We start from the raw sequence: 7,163 nt of genomic DNA, 5'->3' as shown, positions 1-7,163 counted from the left end.
GGGGGTATGGACTAGTAGCTTGACCTAGGTGAGTCTAGTGGGTTAGGTGTGGTGCACACTTGTCAAATCTAGCACTAGATAGCTCAGGAGTAGCCCTAAGATCAATTGGAGTAAACTTCATTCACATAGGATTTCGAGTCGGAAGTGAATAGAGGGTCAAATCACTGACCGAACGCTAAAGGGTGAGTTTGGTCAGTTCATTTGATCAACTAAAGTCATCTACTTATGACCGGACGCTGAGTGAAAAGTGACCGGACACTGGGTGCCTACGTCCAGTCAAGTCCAGAGAGGTTCTAGAGAGGGAGTTTCCTGATCGGACGTGTCTGGTCAGTGCTGATCGGACGCTGGTCAGGATTCGGTAACTGACCGGACGCTGAACGGCCAAGTGACCAGACTCTAGGTGCCAGCATCCGGTCAACATCAGTAAGGTTCTAGAGAGCGTTTTTCTTGACCGGACACGTCCGGTCAGTGCTGGCCGGACGTAGGTTAGAGTCCGATTAGAACTTAACGGCTCTTTTCAACATAGTGGTGGGGATAACTGATCGGAGCATTCGGTCACCCTGACCGAAGCGTCTAGTCACCCCACAGAGTGATGACTCAGCCTCCAAACATTATGTTTTGAATGAGGGGTATAAGTACTTACTCCACTTGTCCAAGGGATGTCTCTTGCCCATTTGTTTAGCTGAAAAACACCCTTGAGAGTGCAAAGGAGAGCAAGAGCCTAGTGAGGTAATTGAGATTTGAGAATCTAAGATTAAGGCCTCATTAGTGCAAGGAGAGTAGCAAGTGTGCATCCACCCTTCTCATTAGGATTGCCGTGGTCAAGTGAGAGTTTGTGATTGTTACTCTTGATGATCGCCATCACCTAGATGGCTCGGTGGTGATTGGGAGTTTGGTGATCATTCGGCGGAGCTTGTGGATGACCCAACTCAAGTTATGAGCGATTGTGGGTGATTCACCACAACAGAGTGTCAAAGAATCAACCCGTAGAGAGCACTTGATCCTTACGCTGATCAATGGGGAGCTACACCCTTGCGCGGGTGCTCCAACAAGGACTAGTGGGGAGTGATGACTCTCCGATACCTCGGCAAAACATCACCAGAATTGCCATGCTAGAGTAGGATTGGAACTTAGGGTGCAAAACTTTTGTGCGGTAGAACTATAGAATCACATTCTAGGCACAAGGGGTGAAGTGGGCTAAGTGTAGGACTTAATTATTGCAAATAATTTAGAATTAGCCCAATTCACCCCCCTCTTGGGCATCTTGATCCTTTCAATTGGTATTAGAGCCTCGTGCTCGCTTAATTAGGCTTAACCGCCTAGAAAAAGATGTCCCACGGGGATGGACCTCCTATCTTTGAGGGAGATGATTTTCCTTATTAGAAAATCCGCATGGAGGCTTATTTAGAAGCTTTAGATGTTGGAATTCTTAGAGTCACCTCTCAAGGTTTCCCAAAACCTAAGGATCCCACACACCTTCAAGGCGATGAAGTTAACTATGAGAAATGGAATGCAAAGGTTAGAAACACCATCTTTAGAGGCCTTTGCAAAGATATTTTTAACCGTGTGTGGAACCAAAAGAACGCCCATGCACTATGGTCAGACATTTGTGCGCTCCATGAGGGAACAAAGAGTGAGCATGAGGAATGCCATCATCTTGTTATGAAAAAGCTTAATTCATTTGAGATGCTTCCTAAAGTGCTAATGAGATGTACCCACGCTTGAATATTCTTGTAGAGGAAGTCAATGGGCTAGGACTTACACAAATGCAACCCTCTGATGTTGTAAGAAAAATCTTGAGTGTCCTCCCCATTGATAAATATGGGCATATTGTGACCGTGTTTCATCAAGGTGATCTTTCCACCGCTACACCAACTCAAATATTGAGAAAGATCAATGCACATGAGATGTATATGCACATCACACCACAAGATGGCTCTTCTTCCACCAAGAAGAAAGACTTGGCATTCAAGGCTAGCCAAGAGAAGAAGGGTAAAGCAAGAGTTGAACATGAGAGCTCAAGTGATGATGAAATTGATGATGCAAGTCTTGCTCTCATGGTGAGAAGAACCGCCAAGATGCTTAAGAAGCTCAACAAGAATGGTGTCAAATTTGATGGCAAGAAGAATAAATTCTTCACTAGCAATAGAAGAAAGCCAATCTCTATGATGGATTGCTACAATTGTGGAGAACTTGGTCATCTAGCTCATCAATGCCCCAAGCCCAAGAAAGACAAGTACATGAAGAAGTACAAGGGAAAAAAAGATGACTCAAGTGATGAAGATGATGATGAGAAGAAGAAAAACAAGCCATACAAGAAGAAGGATGGCAAGAAGAAGGATTTCCACAAGAAGAAGAATGGCAAGGCATACATCGTTGGTGATTGGCTCATGGATATTGATTCATCAAGTTGCTTATCCGATGATGAAAGTGAGAACAAGAAAGTGGCCGCTATTGTAATTGACTCTTCACTATCTTCACCGACACCACCGCCGTCATCCTCTACACACCTATGCCTTATGGCCAAGGATGAACGAAAGGTACAAAATGATGATGAGAGTAGTGGTGATGATCATGCTAGCAATAAAGATAGTGATAGTGATGATGAATTTGAATCACCCTCTTATGATGATCTTGTCAAGTTGTTCAATCAATATACTAAAATCATTAGAAAGACAAGAGCTAAGAATGAAAAGCTAGAACTTGAGAATGACTCACTCTTAGCTAAATATGACATAGCCAAAAAAGTTAGTGTTGAGCTTAGAGAAGAAAATAAAACTATGTCATCCAAACTCAAGGAGCTCAAATCATCTAAAAAGGAGCTTAAAGAAAAATATGACAAACTTGAGGGGATACATAATGAGCTCACTAGTAGCTACAATATGCTAAAAGAAGAGTATACAAATCTCAAGGTTAATCATGATAATCTTATTGTCTCTCATGAGTTATTATCCAATGAGCCACATGATGCTACTAACCATGTTGTTGAGATTGATATAGCTACATCATGTGATGACTTAATTGTTGAAAGCATTGAACAAGGATCTAGTGGCAAAGACAAGAAAGTGGTTGAGACCGACAACTATGATGAGTATGTCAAGCTCAAGCATGAGAATGAAAAGCTCAAGAAAGATCTTGAAAAGCTATCAACCACTAACACTATTGTGATAGAGAACCTTGATCATGATTGTGATATAGCTCTTGAGAATGAGAAGCTCAAAGAAGAGAAAAAGAGACTCAAGATGGAGAAAAATCATGATAAACTTAAAGAAGAGAACAAGAAGCTCAAGTTGGAGAAAGAACATCTCAAGACCGGCTTGAGCAAGTTCACAAGAGGCCAATATCTCCAAAGTGAGCTACTCATGAACATAGTCATGAAGATGGATAGAAGTGGTATTGGGTATTTGGCAAATCAAGAGAAGAAGGCTCAAGCTCAACATCAACAACAACACAAGTCAAAGCCAAAGCTAAAGAGGTATTTTGAGTGTGGACAAGAAGGTCACTTTGCCCATAAGTGTCATACTCCACCACCACAACCCTTGCCCAAGCATGCTAGACCCTTTGCTTTCAATGCTCATTATATGCTTAGAAAGGATTCTAGTGGAAAATGAAAGTCATGTTCTTAGGTCCTCCCAACAAGAATAGGCCTAAGAGAATTTGGGTTGCAAAGTCACTTGTTGAGAAACTCAAGGGCCCTAATCAAGTTTGGGTCCCTAAACAAGCTTGATCTCTTGGGTGTAGGTGAACTACAAGACCGGTGGAAGTCATTGGGTAATTGATAGTGGTTGCACTCAACATATGATCGGTGATCCTCGTATGTTCACCTCACTAGATGAAGAAGTAGATGGTCAAGAAAGGATAACATTTGGTGATAATTCAAAGGGCAAGGTTCAAGGATTGGGCAAAGTGGCAATATCAAATGATCATTCAATTTCAAATGTCCTATATGTTGCTTCATTGAGCTTCAACTTACTATCCGTTGGTCAATTATGTGATCCTGGTTTTCATTGTTTGTTTACCGAGAAGGAAGTGGTTGTATCTAAGAAAGATTATGATCAAGTTATATTCAAGGGATTTAGATACAACAACCTATATCTAGTGGATTTCACCACCAAAGATGCCAACTTGAAGACATGCCTATTCACCAAAATATCACTTGGGTGGCTATGGCATAGAAGACTTGCTTATGTTGGGATGAGTTCACTCAAGAAGCTTATGAAGAATGAATTGGTGAGAGGGTTGAAGGATGTGAAATTTGAGAAGGACAAACTTTGTAGTGCATGTCAAGCCGGCAAGTAAGTTGCAAACACTCATCCTACAAAAGCTTACATGTCAACAGCAAGAGTGCTAGAGCTCCTTCACATGGATCTATTTGGACCAAAAACTTACAAGAGTTTGGGAGGAAATCTCTATTGTCTTGTGATTGTAGATGACTACTCTAGATATACTTGGGTGTTCTTCCTTCATGACAAGACCGAAGTTGCATCATGTTTCAAGAAGTTTGCCAAGAGAGCACAAATGAGTTTGAAGTGAAGCTCAAGAAGATAAGAAGTGATAATGGAAAAGAGTTTGACAATACAAATATTGAAGCATATTGTGATGAAGTTGGAATCAAGCATGAGGTCTCCGCCACATACACTCCTTAACATAATGGTGTTGTAGAGAGAAAGAACTGGACACTTATCACACTTGCAAGAACAATGCTTGATGAGTACAATACACCTAAAGCTCTATGGGCGGAAGCTATCAACACCGCATGTTATGCATCCAACCGCCTATTCCTTCAAAAGTTTCTTGGCAAGACCCCTTATGAGTTGCTCAATGGGAAGAAGCCGGATGTATCATTCTTCCTAGTGTTTGGTTGCAAATGCTACATCTACAAGAAGCGACAACACCTAGGAAAGTTTCAAAGATGTTGTGATATTGGCTTTCTTGTTGGTTACTCATCAAAGTCCAAAGCATATCGAGTATTTAATCATGCCACCGGCTTGGTTGAAGAAACATATGATGTGGAATTTAATGAATCTTATGGCTCCCAAGGAGCATATGAGAATCTTGATGATGTAGGTGATGAACCATTGAGGGAGGCCATGAAGAATATTCTGGTTGGAGACATCAAGCCTAAAGATGATGTGCAAGTGATTAATCCACCTTCTTCATCAAATGTGCCACAAGATGGTGATAAAGATGGGAGAGTAGAAAATGAAGATACTCATGTCTCTCATGATCAAATGGTGGCACAAGCTCAAGATGTTGATGCTCCACAACCTCCCGCTCAAGTGGTTGATAGAAAAAAATTCACCTCTACTACAAGCTCATCCAGAAGACCTCATCATAGGGAGTCCTTCAAAGGGTGTAATGACTCGCTCTCAAAAACTTGCTTCATTTATTGAACATCACTCTTTTGTCTCTTGTGTTGAACCTAAGAATGTAGAAGAAGCTCTTCAAGATTCGGATTGGATAAATGCCATGCATGAAGAGTTGAACAACTTCACCCGCAATGAAGTTTGGACTCTTGAAGAGCGACCACAAGGTGCAAGAGTCATTGGAAAGTGGGTGTTTCGCAACAAGCAAGATGATCAAGGCATTGTAGTGAGGAACAAGGTAAGACTAGTTGCAAAGGGGTTCTCTCAAGTTGCAGGATTGGATTTTGGAGAGACCTTTTCACTAGTTGCAAGACTTGAAGCCATTCGTACCCTCTTTGCATATGCATCGCATCATGAAATGAAATTATATCAAATGGATGTCAAAAGTGCATTTTTAAATGGCTTCATAAATGGATGTCAAAAGTCTATGTTGATCAACCTCCCAGGTTTGAAGACCCTAGATATCCTAATCATATTTATAGGTTGTCCAAGGCGCTATATGGGCTCAAGCAAGCCCCAAGAGCTTGGTATGAGTGCCTTTGGGATTTCCTCATCAAGAAGGGCTTCACCATTGGGAAGGTCGACACCACACTACTCACTAAGAAGCTTGATAGAGAAATCTTCATTTGTCAAGTATATGTTGATGATATCATATTTGGATCATCAAATGAAGATTATTGCAATGAGTTTGGTGAATTGATGTCGAAGGAGTTTGAGATGTCAATGATTGGAGAGCTTACATTCTTTCTTGATTTGGATGAATGTAATACAATCAAGACACCAATGCCATCTAATGGACATCTTGACCTAGATGAGAGAGGTAAAATGATTGATCATACTCTCTACCGCTCTATGATTGGTAGCTTGTTATATTTGACCGTATCTAGGCCCGACATCATGTTTAGTGTGTGTATGTGTGCTAGATTTCAAGCTAGTCCTAAGGAAGCTCATTTGGTTGCCGTTAAAAAAAATCCTTAGGTATCTTAAGCACACACCAAGCATTGGTCTTTGGTATCCCAAAGGAGCTATATTTCAACTAGTTGTCTATTCCGATTTGGATTATGCTGGTTGCAAAATTGATAGAAAAAGCACATCAGGAGGGTGCCATTTGCTTAAATAGTGTGGCTTTGTCCTCCAAGAAGCAAAATAGTGTGGCTTTGTCCACCGCCGAAGTGGAATACATTGCTGCGGGTGCTTGTTGTGCACAAATTCTTTACATGAACCAAACTTTGCTAGACTATGGTGTAGTTCTAGAAAAGGTGCCTCTTTTTTGTGACAATGAGAGTGCGGTAAAGCTTGCTAATAATCTGGTTCAACACTCTCGCACCAAGCACATAGATATCTGCCATCACTTTCTTAGAGATCATGTTGCTAAAAATGATATATCACTAGAAGGTGTAAGGACCGAAGATCAATTGGCGGATATCTTCACTAAACTGCTAGATGAGGCTACATTTTGTCGGTTGAGGAATGAGCTCAATGTGCTTGATTTTAGTAACTTCACTAGAAAATAAGCTTGTGTTGTCCCTTGCATTGCATTGTAATATACAACATGTGTGTTGCTTTGTCGTTTCTTTTTTATTATCCTTTTATTGCATATTTTTTAAAAGAATTATAGCCTAAGGCAAAATATTTTGAAAAATTTAAGGGTTTGAGAGAGGTCAGTCTCATCAATCCTAATTGGTGTTTATTTGTGTCTTATTGAAGTTGGGACTTGATTGGGAACAGGCAGCGCGAAGAAACATTGAAGATTCACTGCACCAGACTCTGCTTCCAACATTCGGTCAGTTCACAGGA

Source organism: Miscanthus floridulus, chromosome 13, assembly GCF_019320115.1.
Source record: "Miscanthus floridulus cultivar M001 chromosome 13, ASM1932011v1, whole genome shotgun sequence".
Lineage (NCBI taxonomy): Eukaryota > Viridiplantae > Streptophyta > Magnoliopsida > Poales > Poaceae > Miscanthus > Miscanthus floridulus.
This window is presented reverse-complemented; position numbering follows the sequence as displayed.